Consider the following 20,197-nt stretch of genomic DNA (forward strand, 5'->3'; position numbering starts at 1 on the left):
ATTTAACCATATGGTGTAGTAGCGCAAATTCACGGGGACGAAGAGGACAAAAAAAAACACGACACTCGCAACTAATTTTTATTTCAGAAGCAGCACTTCATATATAACCCATAATCCTAGCGACACAGAAAAGAACTACGAACACTGAATCATTGCCAACAGAAGCTTTTGCGCAGACTCAAGTGATGGTACACGGCAGTTAAGCTTAGACACTTTTAGATGACATATCTAAAACAGCCCTGGGTAACATCAAATCAAAAAAACCCAAAACATTTGCGGGAATTCACACGTGTTTCAAACAAAATTTTGAAACGATAAAAAGGAGAGTATGACACATGCAAACACTGATCTCAATTTAGTCCTTCGAGGTAGCTGGCTTCTCGGTTACTTAACGAAACCGATGACTGACTAATGCATCCTTCTTTTCTTTTTTTAATGTGAAAGGCTTCGACAATTTCTCTGGTTAGTTGGTTTCCATGACGGAAGACTACGGTTGTGTCACTGTACAGTGGTGAGCAGCCACACGGGGAACAGTGTCTCTTTATGTGAGAATGAATGTCAGTTCCTAATGATCGCTTGTGTTCTAAAAGTCGGGTGTTCAAACAACGACCCGTCTGGCCGATGTATACCTTTCCACACGTGAGTGGCAAGCAATACACGACTGATAGGATAGACTTAACAAACTTTGTTGTGTGATTTACCGTACAACTACCAGCATTAGTGTTTACTGCTATGGAAACTTTACGGTCTAGTTTGGAACATATTTTACTAAGCTTGTTGGGTGCCGCTCACTCAGCAAGTCCGAGCGTAACTACACTGTCACAGAGCAAGAATGCCTTGCAGTAGTCTTCGCAGTGCAGCGCTTCCGGTCCTACCTGTACGGACGCCCCTTTACCGTCGTGACAGACCATCATTCTCTCTGATGGTTGGTCAACCTGCGTGACCCATCTGGTCAGCTGGCACGCTGGGCACTTCGTCGACAAGAATATGACTTCACGGTTTCCTATAAAAGCGGCCGACGTCACGCTGACGCAGATTGTCTCTCGCGACTACCGCTTCCAGCGATGGAATGTGACGCGGACACCTTCGATACCTACATTGCATCACTCAATCACCCATTTCCCGATAACAAGACCTTTAAGGATGAGCAACAAAGGGACAGCACCATACAACAGCTTCTTGCTACCAAACCAAAATCATCGCCTACGCGCTTCTGCATCCGAGACGGGCTAGTTTACAAAAAGAGCTACACCAACACCGGCTCACGATATCTTCTGGTTGTTCCCAAGAGTCTTCGCGTTTATGTTTTGCAGGCTATGCATGATGACCCAACATCCGGTCATCTAGGCACAGCGAAAACTCTGTGCCGTCTTCAAGAAAGATTCTACTGGCCCAAAATGCGCCAGACGACGAAAACAATACGTGTCTAGCTGTAACGAGTGTCAACGTCATAAGCGCCTAACAAGTGCTTCTTTAGGGCGATTACATCCGGTGCCGCCCCCTAGAGCTCCATTCGAGCAAGTCGGCATTGACCTCCTTGGACCCTTTCCCCGGTCTTCTGATGGAAATCGCTGGATAGTCGTTTGCACCGACCATTTAACACGGTACTGCGAGACAGCTGCCATACCATCGGCAACTGCAGCCGATGTGTCTTCCTTCATGCTACGTTTTGTAATTCTTCGACATGGACCTCCCAAAATCGTGATCAGTGAGCGTGGCCGACAATTCACAGCAGACGTGATGGAAGAGATGCTTCGTGTCTGTGCTTCAAGGTTTCGGCACTCTACGCCATACCATCCCCAAACGAACAGTCTAACTGAACGAACGAACAGAACTCTCTCGAACATGCTGTGTATGTATGTTGCATCTGATCACAAGGACTGGGACAGTATTCTACCCTTTATCACATATGCATTCAACACCGCTCAGCATGAAACTACCGGCTACAGTCCTTTCTTTCTTCTATATGCTCGACCACCTCGTCATACCCTGAATACCATCTTCCCGTGTTTGGACCATCATGATCCCTGCATATCCGAAATCATCTGTCGGGCAGAAGAAGCTAGACGCCTTGCTTATTTGCGCACTCTTGCTTCGCAAGATCGCTCGAAGGCACATTTTGACCGCCGACGCCGACACGTGACGTACAATCGCGGCGACCTAGTGTTGGTGTGGACACCAACTAGAAAACGCGGTTTGAGCGAGAAACTGCTAGCGCACTATGCGGGACCTTATCTTGTTGTAGACCGTATCAGTGATTTAGTTTACCGCATAGCGCGTCTCCATTCAAACGGCCGACGGTCTGCAAAAACTGAACTTGTCCATGTTGCACGTTTGAAGCGCTTTATTCCTCGAGAGACTGACTCGCCCAGTGGGCTTCGTCTGCGCGGAGGGAAGTGTTACCACATGTGTGATTTAGGTATGTGCACCTGTGTAGCGGGGAACATGGTGGTAGCAGAAGAAGAGGACGTTCGGTTGGTGGCAAGAGCTCGCTGCTTTGCGTTCACTGCGGTATACCGTCGAGTCGACTGTTACGTCTGCTTCTAATAAACCCCTCGTAGGCGTAACAATATCATTGGGGAGATTGTATCCCCCAGCCTTACACCCTTCCTGATTGGTATTCTGTTGCTTTCTTTATGAAGCACTATGGTAGCAGTTGATCCCCTGTAGATTTTTTCCAGGATGTTTATATATGCTTCGTCGACGCCCTGATTCCGCAGGTCTGCTCTGCTAGACTGCTGGTATTTCTACTGAATCAAATGACTTCTCGTAATCTATGATGGCTATGTATAGTGGTTGCCTATATTGTGAGCATTTCTCTATTACCTGATTGATAGTATGAATGCGGTCGATGGTTGAGTAGCCTGTTCGAAATCCTGCTTGTTTCTTTGGTTGGTTGAATTCTAATGTTGTCTTAATTCTGTTAGCAAGTACCTTTGTAAATAGCTTGTATACTATGTAGAGCAAGTTGATCAGCCTGTAATTCTTCAAGTCCTTGTCATCTCCTTTCTTATGTATTAGGATGATGTTAGCACTCTTCCAAGATTCTGGTACTCTTCCCGTCAGGAGACACCTCGTCAACAGGGTCGCTAGTTTTTCTAACATAATCGATCCTCCATCTTTCAGCAAATCTGATGTTACCTGATCCTCACCAGCAGCTTTGCCTCTTTCCATGCTCTCCAAGGCTTTTCTAACTTGTTCTTTCATTACTGGTGGTGTATGATTACGGGTGGTGTAGGCCCCGCCACGGTGGTCTAGTGGCTAAGGTACTCGGCTGCTGACCCGCAGGTCGCGGGATCAAATCCCGGCTGTGGTGGCTGCATTTCCAATGGAGGCAGAAATGTTGTAGGCCGTGTGCTCAGATTTGGGTGCACGTTAAAGAACCCCAGGTGGTCAAAATTTCCGGAGTCCTCCACTACAGCGTCTCTCATAATCAAATGGTGGTTTTGGGACGTTAAACCCCACAAATCAATCAAATCAATCATCTGGGTTACTGCTAGTTCTTATATTAAGGTCGTGGTTGTGCTGGCTACTGTACAGATCTCTGTAAAATTCCTCCGCTAATTTTACTATCCTATCCATATTGGTAGTTACTTTGCCTCCCTTGTCCCTTAGTGCATACATCTGGTTTTTGCCCATCCCAAGTTTTCTCTTCAGTGCTTTGACGCTTCCTGCGTTCTTCAGAGCGTGTTCAATTCTTTCCATGTTATACCTTCTTACATCGGATACCTTACGCTTATTAATCAACTTCGAAAGCTATACCAACCTATTTTGTCTGTTGTACTTGAGGCTTTCGTGCTTTGGCGTTTCTTAATGATATTCTTTGTTTCCTGAGACAGCTTGCCAGTGTCCTGTCTAACTACAGTACTTCCAACTTCCACTGCTCACTCTGTAATGATACTTGTCAGATTATCGAGGATGTATTATTATCGAGGAAAACGCTAAGGCTGTTTTTCTCGATAAGAGCCAAGTACCTGTTCTGAAGTGAGACTCTGAATTTATTGTACTTTTCCTCTCAGCGCTCGCTCATTGATTGGCTTCTTGCGTATCAGTTTCTGTCATTCCTTCTTCAAGTCTAGGCGAACTCGGGATAGTACCATTATATGGTCACTTCATCATACCTTGCCAATCACTTCCACATCCTGTACGATGCTTGGGTGTGCACTCGGTATAAAGTCTATTTCGTTCTTATTTTTGCCATTAGGGCTCCTCCTCGTCCACTTACGGTTCCCTCGGTTTCGGTAGAAGGTATTCGAAATCCGTAAATTATTGCGTTCTGCGAATTCTGCTAGTTTATATATTTATTTATTTGTTTTATCTTCTTCAAGGGTTCCTAACAGAAGGGACATTACATGAGGGGTGGGCATACAAACATGCGTAAAGACAAAGTTGGATGTGCAGCAAAAAAAAAAAAGCAAATTTTAGGACATAGTTGAAGCAGCAGAAACAAACAAAACAAAAAAAAAAAGAAGAGGGAACAGGTACATTTTTCCTTATTCATTAACGAGGGTGTCGTACTGGCAGACTTAGTGCCTTTCGGCTGTATACGAGGGACTATTGGTCAGCTGCCCACTCGTAACAAGTTCACGTGCTACGTGACGCCAAACAGGCTCAAAAGAGTGTGCCACACTCGGCGTCATGGCTACTGGTGGCGCTGACATAATCTCCCACGTTTAATCCACATATAATAAACCCTATAAAGTGGCTGGGGGGATAGCTGTCATGGTAGCTCAGTGGTAGAGCATCGAACGCGCCATTCGAAGGTCGCAGGTTCGGATCCTGCCCACGGCAAGTTATCGTTTCCCCCACTTTTCTTCATATTTACATTGCAATTGGCTCTAATATCTTCTCCTATACTTTCCTTGCCATTATTGTCTGTTAGATCTCATTCATATTGTGTAAAAACACGAGAAAACGAGCCCTTAGGTATACACTTCTTTCATTATTCATTAACGAGGGTCTTGTAATGGCAGACTTAGTGCCTTTAGGCTGTATACGAGGGACTATTGGTCAGCTGCTGTCTCGTACTGGCAGACTTAGTGCCTTTAGATTGTATACGAGGAACTATTGGTCAGCTGCCCACTCGTAACAAGTTCACGTGCTACGTGACGCCAAACAGGCTCAAAAGATTGTGCCACACTCGCCGCCATGGCTACTGGTGGCGCTGACTGACACTCCCACGTTTAATTCACATATAAACCCTATAAAGTGGCTGGGGGATAGCTGTCGTGGTAGCTCAGTGGTAGAACATCGAACGCGTCATTCGAAGGTCGCAGGTTCGGATCCTGCCCACGGCAAGTTATCTCTTCACCCACTTTTCTTCATATTTACATTGCAATTTGGTCTAATATCTTCCCCTCAGTAACAGGGTAACAGGTACATTTGTTTGTGGACTCGAGATGAAGACATTTTGCAGTGACAAAAGATACCACTTATAAGGTACAAAACATTGCCAAGTACACAAAATATACATACACGCCATACTAGGAAGATAACACTAGAAACCATTACACAAGAATTAGCATGTGAAGTCACACGAAAAAAAAAATTATTACGGTTCAGTCATGGTTGACACGGAATTTTTAAAGGCTTCTGGATCCTGAATGCTAACAATGGTAGCCGCTTAGGCGTTCCATTCCTTTGCTGTCCAAATGAAGAAAGATTCGGCAAATGTGGTAGTTTTGGGACGAGGGTAATGTACTTGCATAGCGTTGCAACAACGAGCAGAGAAGTAGGGTCGTTGGGTGACGTAAATGCTGGATGGGGATGCGTGATAGAATTTGTGGAATAATACGAGCCTCGCAGTTTTTCGGGGCTGACTAAGAGGAATGAATGCGGCATGTTTCTTTCTGTTACACAGGTGAATGATGAGTAATCGGAAAAGGGGAATCTGGCAGTGCGGTTTTGGATGGCTGCTAGGTTTTGGATGAGATAATGCTGGTGTGGGTCCCAAATTGCTGCGGCATACTCCAATTTGGGGCGTATTATTGTGGTGAAAGCTAATATTTTTAAGTGGCTGGGAGCAAACTTCAGGGTTTTTCGGATATAACCTAAAGATCTACTAGCTGTTGAAATGACGTGATTGATGTGGAGGGTTAATGATACACGCTTGAGATATATATTCCAAGGTATTTATATGAGCTAGTCGGTTGCAGAAAACTGTTATGTGAAGCTTGTTATGTAGAGCTTTTGTTATATACTTTAATGAATTAGTACATCTGTGAAAATACACTGATCTACATTTAGAAATGTTTAAACTCATCTGCCACTTGTGGCACCAATTTTGAACGGCTGTTAGGTCTGCTTGTAAAGCTATTGGATCTTCATGACTAGTGATTGTTGCGTAAATAAAGCAATCGTCGGCGAATAATCTTATGTTGTTAGTAATACAGTGTGGAAGGTCGTTGATGTAAATCAGGAAAAGCAGGGGGCCAAGTACTGTTCCCTGGGGAATACCGGAGAGGACGGGAGAGATTTGAGACATAGCTGTATTTATGACGACGAACTGTTTTCTGTCAGTGAGAAAGATATTAATCTAGGACAAGAAGAATGGGTCGAGATTAAGCAAAGAAAGTTTGGTCATAAGGCGGTGGTGAGGAACTTTATCAAAAGCTTTTTCAAAGTCAAGAAATATGGCGTCAGTTTGGATGTTCCGGTCAAGATTTGTGTGCAAGTCATGGATGAAGGCAGCAAGTCGCGTTTCACACGATAGGACTTTTCGAAAACCATGTTGGGAAGGGTAAATGAAGTTGTGCTGTTCGAGGTGATTAGTGATGTTGGTAAATAAAATGTGCTTCATAATTTTGGATGAGACACTTGTAAGCGATATGGGCTGGTAGTTATATGGGGATGCTTTGTTGTCATTTTTGAACAGTGGAGTGATCTTACCAAGTTTCCAATCACTTGGCACCTGTCCCTGTGAAAGTGATTGAGAAAAGAGCAGCTGAAATGCTGTGCTAATTATCAATTGTGTATTCTTTAATATTGATACACAACAGCCGGCACAGCCTTGCTGCAGGAAAGAGAAAGACGACGTTGGTGGCTGGTTCTTGATGAACTGTCGCCATCTTGTTTGCCGAGCACGGTGCATCGTATTTAATTTAATAAATAAGTTCCCCGTAACATTATTGATTGAGGTGGACGACTCCCGTACCTCGATTAAGACGCGCAGCGGTCGCAACACCGGGGACTCTTCAGCTACTTCAACTGCCAGTGCCTCATCACCACCGTCTCTCGATCTGAGTCGACAACCAACGTCACCCTGCCACCTCTGTGGGATCCTGGAACTTTCTCCGCTGATGGTACTATCGACGTTCACTCCTGGCTGCACCGGTACGAGCGGGTCAGTGCTACCCACCGCTGGGATCTCACGCTCATGCTCGCCAATGTTGTGTTTTACCTCGACGGCACGCCGCGGACATGGTTCGAAACCAACGAAGCCGAAATCACAAGCTAGTATCTTTTCAAATTGAAGATCCGTGATCTTTTCGGCGATTCATCTGGTCGTCAGCTTGCTGCCAAGAAGGCTCTTGCCGATCGTGCCCAGGCATCCACTGAATCATATGTCTCATACATTTTTGACGTCTTGGCGCTTCGTAGCAAGGTCGACCAGCGCATGTCAGAAGAAGAAAAAGTTAATCACGTCCTCAAAGGGATTGCTGACGATGCCTTCAACCTGCTGGTTTTTAATAATGTCACGAGCATCGGCACGATCCTGACAGAATGACGCCGTCTAGAACAGGCTAAAGCCCGCCGCGTCACCCCTGGCATCATGCGGCTGCCGAACACAGCTGCTACTTCCTCTTGTGATGATGCCGTCCGCCCAGTTCCCCGATGTGACAACCTCACCCGCATCATTCGTCGCGAGGTCAAGGCAGCCCAACCAGTAGTTACTCTATTTCTATAGCCTGATCCTTCACCGACCACTATCTCACTCATACAAGCTGTCGTTCGTCAAGAATTATCTAACATCGGCCTACACCTCATTCAACCAGTCCACTCTGCCGAGCCTTTTTATCGTCGTCACTCCGCTCCTCGCTTTGCTTTTAACTACTCTCGACAGCGTAATTTGTCCGAATGGCGTACACTAGACGACAAGCCTATATGCTTCAACTGCCGACGTGTCGGTCATATTGCTCGCCACTGCCGCAATCACTGGACTCCGCTGGCACACTATGGGCCTCCTACCCAGGCCACTTCTGTCCACCAGTCGTCCTCAACATTTGATTTTGATTGCCCTATGCCGACAACATTCTCTGATTCTGCCGCACCTCTGACGAGACCTCGCTACGCCCACTCACCATCCCCTGTTCGCCGTCAATCTCGTTCCCCCCCACAACGCCGTCCTGCCTCTCCGACCTATTCGCAGCGCCCCCGACCGAAAAACTAGGCAGTGCAGCTTCTGGAGGTGAAGCTGCATTGACGACGACCTCTGCAAGAAATCCTCGTGTAACATTACCGACCACCCGGAATCTGTTGAACGTTACTTCAGACAATGTATCTGTGCGCGCGTTGATCGATACGGGCGCGCATGTGTCCATAATGAGTGCTGCTCTTCGTCGCCACCTAAAGAAAGTTATCACACCCGCCTTAACCGAGCCGTTCGAGTCGCCGACGGGGGAACTGCCGCCGTTATTGGCATGTGCTCTGCCCGTGTGACTATCGCCGATAGAAGCACTGCTGTTCTTTTCACCGTTATAGAAAATTGCCCTCATGAAGTAATTCTAGGCATGGATTTTTTAACCGCTCACTCGGCCCTTATAGATTGTTCAGCCTGCTGTCTTGACCTTGAAATGCCTCTACTTTCTAATCTGACCAACCCACCCCAAAGTCACCTTTGCTGCATTGATTTCGCACACCTTCCGCCTAACGTTGTCACACATATCGACCTCTTCTCTATACCACCTGTACCTGATGGCGATTACATGGTGGCACCAATTCATGCCGTGATGCTTACGCATGGCGTCACTGTTCCGCACACCATTTTGACAATTGTTGAAAACCGCACATGCCTTCCTATTGTCAATTTTGCCCTCACTGCCCAAATTCTTTCACAAGGTATCTTCCTGGCTGAAATTATTGCTCTACAAGACCATACGATTGAACCCTTCAGAGTGGATGATTGCTGCACCTCAGACCATGAACCAACTCTATCACGTTCATCGGGCGTCGACGTTGACCACATGGTACCATCAGACCTCGCTCCTGATCAAGCGGAAGCCCTTCGTCACGTCCGGGAGTCCTATAGCGACATTTTCGACTTCGCCAGCATGGCTTTAAGCCGAACGAGTGTTGTTACTCATCGCATCGATACTGGTGACGCGAGTCCTATTCACCGCTGTCCATACTGTGTTTCTGCGTCCGAGCGTACAGTCATACAACAGGAAGTCGAAAAGATGCTTGCAAAAGACATAATCGAACCCTCTTATAGCCCCCGGGCTTCTCCTGTCGTCCTGATCAGAAAGAAGGATGGAACATGGCACTTTTGTGTAGATTATCAGCATCTCAACAAAATTTTCGAAGAAAGGTGTTTACCCGTTGCCTAGAATCGACGATGCCTTAGACTGCCTTTACGGTGCTACGTATTCTTCTACTATCGACCTTCGATCTGGCTATTGGCAAATCGCTGTGGACGAGATGGACTGTGAGAAGACCGCATTCATCACTCCTGACGGTCTTTATCACTTCAAAGTTATGCTCTTTGGTCTCTGTAATGCACCGGCGACATTCGAAAGAATGATGGACTCATTGCTCCAAGAGTTTAAATGGTCAACCTGCTTATGCTATTTAGACAACGTTATCGTTTTCTCGCCCACATTCGACTTCCATCTCAAGCGTTTATCGGCGATTCTTGAAGTTTTTCGTTCAGCCGGACTTCAACTTAACTGGTCAAAATGCCACTTTGCTCGTCGTCAAATAACCGTACTTGGCCATATCGTCGATGCCGCAGGAGTCCGCCCGGATCCCGAGAAAATTCGTGCCGTCACGGACTTTCCTGTTCCGAAGTCAACAAAGGATGTTCGCAGTTTTGTGAGCTTGTGCTCATACTTTCGACGGTTTGTTAAGTACTTCGCCATCATTGCATGCCCACTCACAAACCTCCTGAAGAAGGACACCCCGTTTTTCTGGGGTGCTGATCAAGCCTTATCTTCTTCGCATCTCACGACGCTCCTTACAACACCACCGATTTTAGCTCATTTCGATCTATCAGCTCCAACCGAGGTTCGCACTGACGCTAGTGGGCACGGCATCGGGGCAATGCTATTGCAACACCAACGCGAACATAACCGTGTTATAGCATAAGCAAGCTGACTGCTATCTACCGCCGAGCGCAACTATTCAATCACGGAGCGTGAGTGTCTCGCTCTTGTGTGGGCAGTCGCCAAGTTTCGCCCATACTTATACGGGCGTCCATTCCGGGTAGTCGCCGACCACCATGCGCTCTGCTGGCTGGCCTCACTCAAGGATCCCACAGGACGCCTCGCTCATTGGTCCCTACGATTACAAGAATACAAGTTCACTGTATCATACAAAACAGGGCGGTCACATCAAGATGTGGATTGTTTATCACGCTATATGTGGAAGAGGCTGCCCATACTGACACCTTTCCAGACCTTCTGTCTGTGACGCAGCTACTCAACCTTGGCCACGAACAACGCTGGGATGCTTCCCTGCGAACCATCATTGACAAGCTTGAGTCAATGCCTCGCGATGCATCTCTACAAATGTTCTTGGTAAAAGACGGGATCCTGTATCGCCGTAACCTCAATTCATATGGCCATGGCTTGCTCACCGTCATACCAGCACATCTTCGTGCGACTGTTCTCAACCAACTTCATGACGCTCCTTTGGCGGGCCACTTGGGTGTCTCTCGCACATACGACCGTGTACGTTGTCGTTTCTTTTGGCCTGGTCTTGCCCGCTCTGTTCGACGCTACGTCGCCGCTTGTGAGCTTTGCCAGCGCCGCAAAAAGCCATCTTTTCTACCAGCTGGATTCCTTCAGCCGATCGACATTCCTATTAAACCTTTTTTTCGAGTTGGCCTCGACCTGCTTGGCCCATTCCCGATCTCTAGCTCAGGCAACAAATGGATCGCTGTCGCCACTGACTATGCAACACGGTACGCTATCACACGAGCACTTCCGACGAGTTGTGCAACCGATGTGGCGGACTTTCTGGTATATGATATTATTTTAGTACACGGAGCTCCACGCCAACTTCTCACTGACAGGGGCCGGACCTTCCTATCAGCTGTCGTTGATGATATCCTGCGCTCTTGCTCTGCCAAGCACAAGTTTGCCACTTCGTACCATCCGCAAACGAACGGTCTGACGGAGCGGCTCAACCGCACCATAACCGACATGCCTTCTAAATACGTAGCGGCCGACCACCAGGACTGGGACGTTCATTTGCCATTTGTGACGTTCGCAAATAATTTGTCACGTCACGACGCTGCCGGCTATTCACCACTCTATTTTTATACGGCCGAGAACCCGCCTTAACATTTGACACCTTGCTTTCCTCGGTCACCGAGTATGCCGGCAAAGCCATCGCGCGAGCCGACCACGCACGCCAACTCGCCCGCAGCCGCCTGCAGACCTCACAGGAGCACCAAAGACAGCTCTACGATTCCCATCATCGAAACGTGCACTTTTCACCGGGTTCCCTTGTCCGCCTCTGGTCCCCCACTCGGCGTGTAGGGCTTTCTGAAAAACTGCTTTCACCCTACACTGGACCATACCGCGTCGTTCGCCAGGTGACTGACGTTACATACGAGATCGTTCCAGCTGATTCTACATCATCATCGTCACCTTCACAAGCCTTATCACCCTCCTTCTACTGCAGCCAAGTTGCTCAAGCACCGAGACTGTGCTTCTACCGCCAGGGGTTACGATACACAACAGCCGGCACAGCCTTGCTGCAAGAAAGAGAAAGACGACGTTGGTGGCTGGTTGTTGATGAACTGTCGCCATCTTGTTTGCTGAGCGCAGTGCACCGTATTTAATTTATTAAGTTACCCGCAACAATATTTTGCTGTTGATGTTATCAGTTCCACTTGCACATGAGAGTTTCATTTTTCTAATCACGTTACTTATTCCATTTGCAGATATATCAACCGGTGACATTCGCTCGCTTATAATAGACTCAAGGTTCTTTCCGGAGTTCGCAAAAAAGCTATGTTCACGCGTGAAAACAGAACAAAAGGCATGGTTTTAGGCATTGGCCGAATCTACGTCACTGAGCGGTTTGTCATTAGTACCGGATAAGGTTATTGGCGAGATGTTTCTTGGGTTTATTGCATGCCAGAATTTCTTAGGGTTAGTTTTGAGCATGTCTGGTAGTGTTGTTCGAAAAAAATTGCATTTCGCCTTTTGAATGTTACTCGAGAGGTATCGCACAGTCCGAATATTCTTTTCATAGGGACGGTTGGTTCTGTATTTTAGCCCATCTGAACAGGCGTTTTTTCCAGTTTATCAGTTTTTTTATCGCATTGTAACCAAGGGGTGGATGTTTTGTTTTAATTTTTATGCTTGGTATATATGCATCAATTAGTTGGTTGAGTTTTTCGACTAATAACTTCCGATTGTTTTCTATGGTGCATTTGTTGAATCCCTGTTCGTATGAAGTTCGGTGTTAATCTTTTCATAGTTGCCACGACCGTAGAGTTTTATCTGCTTTGGTGTAGGCTTACTTTCTGGAAAAGTAAAACTGGAAGAGGCAAGAATAATTTTGTGGCCACTTATTTTTTTAAGGTAATGGAGAGAATGCAGGCTACTTGGATCCGACATTAGAATAAGGTCTAATATATTAGAGCTGTGTAATGTTTCTCTGGTGGCATGGGTTATTACTTCTGTTAGTTGGTCGTTTACTAAACAGGCTAGGAAATCACCGCATTCACCGCTGTAAAGGGAAACATTGTCTGGCCATTTTATGGACGGATAATTGAAGTCTCCCAACTAATAATCTTTGCACGAGGATACATTTTGTGTAGTTTGTCGAGGGTGTCGTTAAAGTTCATGTTGAAGTTGGGCTCTGATTTGGGGGCGGCGGTAACAGACACCTAGTACCATCAACCCATGGGAACTTTCGCAAGCTACCCAAAGGGCTTCCAGTGGACTGGTAATGCTAATAATGAAGTGACGGATTGTATGTTTAACTGAGATGAGCACACCACCACCTCGACCGGATAAACTGTGCTGGCGATGCAATGCGAAATTGGTTAGGTATGAAAGATCTTCAGAATCTTTGATGGAAGGTGAAAGCCATGTTTTTGTCAGCATCACGATGTCACAATCGGATGATTCAATTATGGTACATATTTCGTCGCGTTTCGACAACATACTTCTTATGTTTGTTTATGAAGTGATTAGAAAAGGTGACGTCATTTGCATGTTTGGCGGGGTGATTCTGGATATGGCGAGAGGGTGAGGTAACTGGCGATACATTTACTGGGTTGTGAAATTGCTAGCTGTCGCGTGGAAAAATTTCTTTGACTTCTTTTCGGGTTGCATTATAGTGGTACGGTTTTTTTCTGATAACTACCTTTTTGTAACAAAGTTTGAAAGGGCCGCCGTGCTCACTTGCGAAGTGTAGAAGCTCTCTCTGGGCAGTGCGGGTAGCGAAACAATAATCCTGAGCTATACTGTACGGCCTATCTTTCAGTTTGAAACCGTCAGATAAGATTGCTTCTTTTATGTTGAACTGGGAGAAGTTAACAATTACCGGGCGTGGTTTTTCCGGTTGACGTTTTCCGATTCTGTGCGTTCTTTCGATATCGTTCGGCACAAAGTTAATTTTGATGTGCTTCTTGCAAATGTCAGCAACAAACCCTTCACTGTCTGCCCAAGTTTCTTCTTTTTCGGGGATTCCATAGAAAAGAAGATTGCACCGACGCGACCTATCTTCGGCATCGTTCAGCTTGCCCTCCATGTTGGAGAGCTGGATTGTTGCGTCAGTCGACGTTTTTCTTAAAGATCCTACGCTGGAAAGAAGTTCTGGGATACATGCGCACATTTCTTCAGATTTTGCGATACGAGTTGCAAGGTCTGTTAATGTGTCTTCGGTTGCTGTTAGTCGTTCATTTATCGTTTTCAGTTCGGAAATAATTTGAGCCTGGCCTTCGTCTAGTTTTGTTATAAGTGCCTGGATAGTTTGGTCGGTTTGACTGTTTGTGTTACGCGTGATAGGGCCTGGATTAAGCTCTACGTCACCTGATAACAGTAGCAGTTTTAAAACAATGTTCGCACATGTAAAGATATTCATAACAAAACACAAGAAATACTGTGGGCATTGCAGTTGTACGAAAAAACGGTTGCTAGTTTTTTTTTTTTTGCATAACGGGAGTCGGGCGAACGTACCTGCACAATAAATGCGAAGGGCGTGAAGGGATACCACATGTCGGCACAACTGTCAAGCCCACGAAGTGTCGGCTGCCGAGTGCTGTCTTTTATGCCCGGTCGGTTACCCGCAGGTCGCGGGTTCGAATCCCGGCTGCGGCGGCTGCATTCCCGATGGAGGCGGAAATGTTGTAGGCCCATGTGCTCAGATTTGGGTGCACGTTAAAGAACCCCAGGTAGTCAAAATTTCCGGAGCCCTCCACTACGGCGTCTCTCATAATCATATGGTGGTTTTGGGACGTTAAACCCCACATATCAATCAATCAATCAATCAATTTTATGCCCGGTCGGGCAGCTGATGTTACTGAGGGTGGCGCTGTAGAAAATTCCAGGAGTACGGTGACAGGGTCAATGCAGGGGCTATCTTTCGGTGCTGGCTGGAACGGTGCTGGAGCGTCATGCAGGAGAACGGGGCGTTGTCCGGATTGGCTGCTGCCGATAGCGTCGAAGGGCTCGACATGGCATGCAGCAGCGAGCACCTGCACAATAAATGCGAAGTAGCTCCCCTCTGGCGTTCCTAGTTCGATGCCATAACCTCCTACTGCCTGTTCTCCAGGCTGTTTCTTTCGTACTTTTGCATTGAAGTCTCCCATTAGTATAGTATACAGTGTTTGTTACCTTACTCTTTGCCGATTCCACGTCTTCATAGAAGCTTTCAACTGACGCGTTATTATGGCTAGACGTAGACGCATAAGCCTGTACCACCTTCATCTTGTACCTCTTATTGAGTTTAATTATGATACCTACCACCCTTTCATTAATGCTATAGTATTCTTCTATGTTTATTTATTTATTTATTTATACATGTACCTACATCGCCCTTACGGGCATTATTGTAGGGGGGAGAACAAGCAAAAGAATACAGTACAGTCGATATACCGAAAAAGATGGTTGCGGATAAAAGGCTGTATCGTTTGAAAGAACATAGTCATAACAAAGTGAAACAACACTGTCATAAATAAGGCATCAAATTGCAAATACAAAGCAAAACGTTGAAAGAGAAGAGTGCTATTGGTAACATAGGGCAATAAAAACAAAAAAAAAATAATTAGTACGGAACGTATCAGAAATACAGTAATGATTAGTTCAACAAAAAATTGTGCAAATTTTTAACAAAAGATAAGGGAGGCGCAGAGACAATTTCCTCTGGCAAGCCGTTCCACTCATGCGTGGTTCTTGGAAAAAAAGCGTATTTGAATGCGTTGATCCTGGAAGTGTATTCACGCAGTTTTAAAGAATGGTCAGTACGGGGTGACACATAGGTAGGTGGCTTTATATACTGATCCTTGTCGATGCCTGTTTTGTTTATGAATATGCTGTAAAATAGGGACAGACGTAGGTATTTTCGCCGGTCAGCTAACAGAGGCCATTGCAATCCTGAACGAATGTCAGCTGATCTTATGGTAAAGTTATAATTGCTTGCCACAAAGCGTGCTGCGCGTGCCTGTACACGCTCCAGGGCTTCTATATTTGATTTTGTTGAGGGGTCCCAGGCACTGCAGGCATATTCTAATATGGGACGCACATTGGATATGTATAGTGTTTCTTTCAACTTAGTTGGTGCCTGTCTGAAATTGCGCCTCAAAAAATTTAGCACTCGACTAGCCTTTAATGTTAAGTAATTAATATGAGCGTTCCAAGATAGGTTGGCAGAAAAAATGACCCCTAGATATTTATATTCTGTTTCAACCGGCAAGGTAGCCCGGCCATGACGTAATTTGAAATCCGAGGCTGTTTTTTGTTCGTAAACCTCACCAATTTACACTTCGACAGATTTAGTGTCATTCTCCATGAATCACACCAAGAAACTATGGAGTTCAAGTCATTCTGCAATTGAACGGTGTCCGCTTCAGAGGTAATGTTACTGTAAATGCAGCAATCGTCAGCATACAATCGAACACGGCTAGAGAGATTGTCGGAGATATCATTTATAAAAATAAGAAAAAGCAGGGGCCCCAAAACTGACCCTTGTGGCACTCCTGACAATACACCGACGCTTGATGAGCACACACCGTCAAGAATCACGCACTGCTGTCTTTCTGAAAGATACGCCTCAATCCACATGAGAAGGGCATTAGGTATGCCTAGACAATGAAGCTTTTGCAACAACAACACATGTGACACGGAATCGAATGCCTTCTGGAAATCCAGAAATATACAGTCAACCTGAAGGCCTGAGTTAATAGAAGCTGCAATGTCGTGCGTGAACTCGACCAGTTGTGTATCGCACGAGAAACCCGCCCTGAAACCGTGTTGCAATGGGGAAAAGAAGTTATTACTTTGAAGATGATTCATTAAGTTTGTGTAAATGATATGTTCGAGTGTCTTGCAGCATACGCTTGTCAGAGAAATGGGCCTGTAGTTACACTTTTTTGTTTTATCTCCGCTTTTATATACTGGGGTTACGTTGGCATTTTTCCAATCAGCCGGTAAAACGCATTGTTCAAGCGACGTTTTGTACATGAGAGTTAAAAAAGGGGCGATAGACACTGCGCAGTTTTTCAAGACGAAGTTGGATATACAGTCAGGACCAGGAGCAGAGTGAACATTTATTTTTTCCAACAAGAGCACGACACCGCGTTCGGCAATTTCTATGTCGTTCATTTGCGGGAGCGAGCCATCATTCTGGCATAGACTACATGTGTTAACTGGATGCGAGAACACAGACTGAAAGTATGTATTGAAACCCTGAGCTTTGGCTTCCGTGTTAGATTCGTAATTTATCCCGTCCATGATGTCAGGAATAGTGGGTCTAGAATTACTTTTATTTTTCACGTATTTCCACACTTCCTTGGGGTTGGTTTTAAGTTTCTCGCCTAGATCACAAAGGTACATTTCTTGTGCTCTGCGCATAGCTTTTGTCACCACTTTGCCTATCTCTTTCATTTTTGAAAGCAACGCAGGATCAGGCACTTGGCAATACTTTCGATACAATCGATTCTTTCTATTTATCTTTGATCGGAGTTCCCTACTGAGCCATGGTTTATCATTGCGTCGCCTGGCCGAAATGATACACGAAGGAATGAAAGTTTGGGTCAAGGACATTATCTTTGTTTTGAAGAAATTCCACTGCGCATTCATGTCTAACGATGAACTATGCGATTGGAACTTAGGAAAAAATGCATCCAGTTCACGCGACAGTAATGGGTAGTCACCTTTTTCATATGAGAACACTTTGCGGGGTGCCTGAGCGCGGCGGTTTTTAGCACTACAAGACATTTTAGTGACAACAACTTCATGGTCGCTGATACCAGGGACTGTGACAACAGAGGATACAAGAGCCGGTTCACTGCACAAAAATAAATCAAGAATGTTTGCACTGTCACCACCAATTCTTGTTGGCGTTTCGACAAATTGAAATAATGAGTGGGCATTAATCATCTCCCTAAAGGTAGTATACAGGAAAGACGTTGTGTTTAACACGGGTTTAAAGGACTTCCATTCTACATCCGGGAAGTTGAAATCGCCTCCGAGAATTACGTGCGTTGTTTGCAAACTTAATAAAACGTTGCTCAACTGAAAGAGAGGATGGGCAGTTTTTATACCGGGCGGCCTATAAAATGAGCCAATGGCAACAGAAGAACCGTTTTGTAGCAAAATTTTACACCAGACAGTTTCGCATGAGTCGGCTTCGATGCTTATAGAATTGCTAGCTATGCTATCTTGAATGAGAACGAATACACCACCACCATGGCAATTACGGTCTTTCCTATATACGGTATAGCCAGACGGAAACATTTCGCTGTCGCTAATTGTGTTGTCGAGCCATGATTCCGTACCAATGACTAAGTGCGGATTTGTTGATTCTATCAAGGAACTGAACTCTATAGTTTTATTTTTGAGGCTTCTGCAATTTACTACAATACATACGAGATCGTGTTTTCCGGATGGTTTCTTTTTACGGTAAGCTGCATTCGTTAGTGGCTATCGAGTATCCCTGGTCACGGTGTCGGTTTCAGCATTATATACGAAGGTTTGGTTGCCTATTTTCATTTTATTAAAATGCAACTTGTATTCTGCTTTACGGTCTTTGGCGAACTGAATCAGTTTCTTTCTTGCCTGTCGAACTTTACTGGAATAGTCCTCACTCAACGCGAACTCAGTTCCTTTCAGCTTTGAGGCAACACCAAGCACACGTTCTTTGTCTTTAAATGACAAAAACCTCAGAATTATGGGCCTTGCCTTTACCGCTGTGTAGCGTCCTAGCCTGTGAGCTCTTTCAATGGCAGCAGTGCTGATTGCCACGTTCAGTTTTTCGGAGCAAAAGGCAATCACTCGAGCCTCTGACTGAGCCCACGTTTCATTTACAGTATCTGGAAGGCCATAAACTATCAAATTGTTTCTTCTAGATCTGCCATCTAGGTCCTCATACGAGTCCCGTAATTTGGCGCAGGTATCAGCAAGATCATCATTTTGAGCAAGTAGTTGCGTTACGTCATCCCGTAAAGGGGACACGTTATCTTCCACGAGCTTGACCTTTTCTGCCAGTTGCGATAGCTTTTGTTCGAGTGCTTGTTGGTCGGCTCGAATGGAACGAATTTCCGAAAGAATTTCAGTCTGTTGCTGTTGCATTGACGGTAGTGTCATGATGACATCAAACATTTCTTTTTCTTGTTGGGATGTCAGAGGGCCCGGGTTTTGTTCTACATCCCCAGACAGAAGCAGCAACATTCGAGCAACACGCATGCATGACAAAAATTTTGCACCCAGCAGGAAAACATTTTGAACAATCGTAGTCGACAGTGAGTTGGGATCTGGCACCAATTTTTTAAACGGCTTTCCGTTAACAAGGCGATAAGAATAACCAACCTGAAGAAAGACGAGCCGTGAGTGACTGACAGCCATGCCGGTGCCAGATCCCAAAGTGGGTGGTTGCAGTAGTCGCTTAAGTAGCCCTGCGCCGTCTTGTAGTGTCCCGGGTTGCCAGACGAAGTAACGGTAGCCGGACGGTGCCGACAGCGCTAGCACATCCAGCGGTGAGGAGCAATCCGACAGCAGTTGAAAAGCCGGGCAGATATCCGGGTTTGTGCCGTCATCGAAGATAGGACACGTTGTTGCTCCAGAACCAAGGAAAATTGCCAGCATCTGCGCAACCTGAAGAAAGACGAGCCGTGAGTGACTGACAGCCATGCCGGTGCCAGATCCCAAAGTGGGTGGTTGCAGTAGTCGCTTAAGTAGCCCTGCGCCGTCTTGTAGTGTCCCGGGTTGCCAGACGAAGTAACGGTAGCCGGACGGTGCCGACAGCGCTAGCACATCCAGCGGTGAGGAGCAATCCGACAGCAGTTGAAAAGCCGGGCAGATATCCGGGTTTGTGCCGTCATCGAAGATAGGACACGTTGTTGCTCCAGAACCAAGGAAAATTGCCAGCATCTGCGCAACCTGAAGAAAGACGAGCCGTTGTTGCTAGCTATGTTTCCGTGGATGAGGAAGCCCACTCCCAGTTCTCTTCTGTCAGCCAAGCCCCGATAGCAAAGGACGTGCCCGTTCTGTAGCACTCTATAGGCCTCATTTGTCTTCCTAACCTCACTGAGCTCTATTACATCCCTTTTAATGCCCTCTAGCTCCTCGAATAGTACAGCTAGACTTGCCTCCCTAGATAAGGTTCTAGCGTTAAATGTTGCCAAGTTCGAGTTTCAATGGCGGCCTGTCCGGATCCAGATTCTTAGCACCCTCTGCTGTGTTGCAGATCTGACCGCCCCCATGGTCAGTTGCTTCGCAGCCGCTGGAAGTTGAGGGTCACGAGTTTATTGACCAATGCATGTGGGAAGTAGTGCAGCGTCTCAGTTTGTTTGGTCAGAGGT

The 20,197-nt window shown here is 46.0% G+C and overlaps 1 protein-coding gene and 1 non-coding gene across 3 annotated transcripts in view; both read left to right on the forward strand.

The window, feature by feature from the left end:
* The window catches only part of LOC119162992 (carboxypeptidase M-like), a 1,476,599-nt gene that overhangs the window by 67,373 nt on the left and 1,389,029 nt on the right, over positions 1-20,197 (forward strand). The window lies entirely within an intron of this gene.
* Positions 4,720-4,791, forward strand: TRNAA-CGC (transfer RNA alanine (anticodon CGC)). The gene has a single exon. It is a non-coding gene; the product is annotated as a tRNA-Ala (tRNA).

Source organism: Rhipicephalus microplus, unplaced genomic scaffold, assembly GCF_043290135.1.
Source record: "Rhipicephalus microplus isolate Deutch F79 unplaced genomic scaffold, USDA_Rmic scaffold_13, whole genome shotgun sequence".
Lineage (NCBI taxonomy): Eukaryota > Metazoa > Arthropoda > Arachnida > Ixodida > Ixodidae > Rhipicephalus > Rhipicephalus microplus.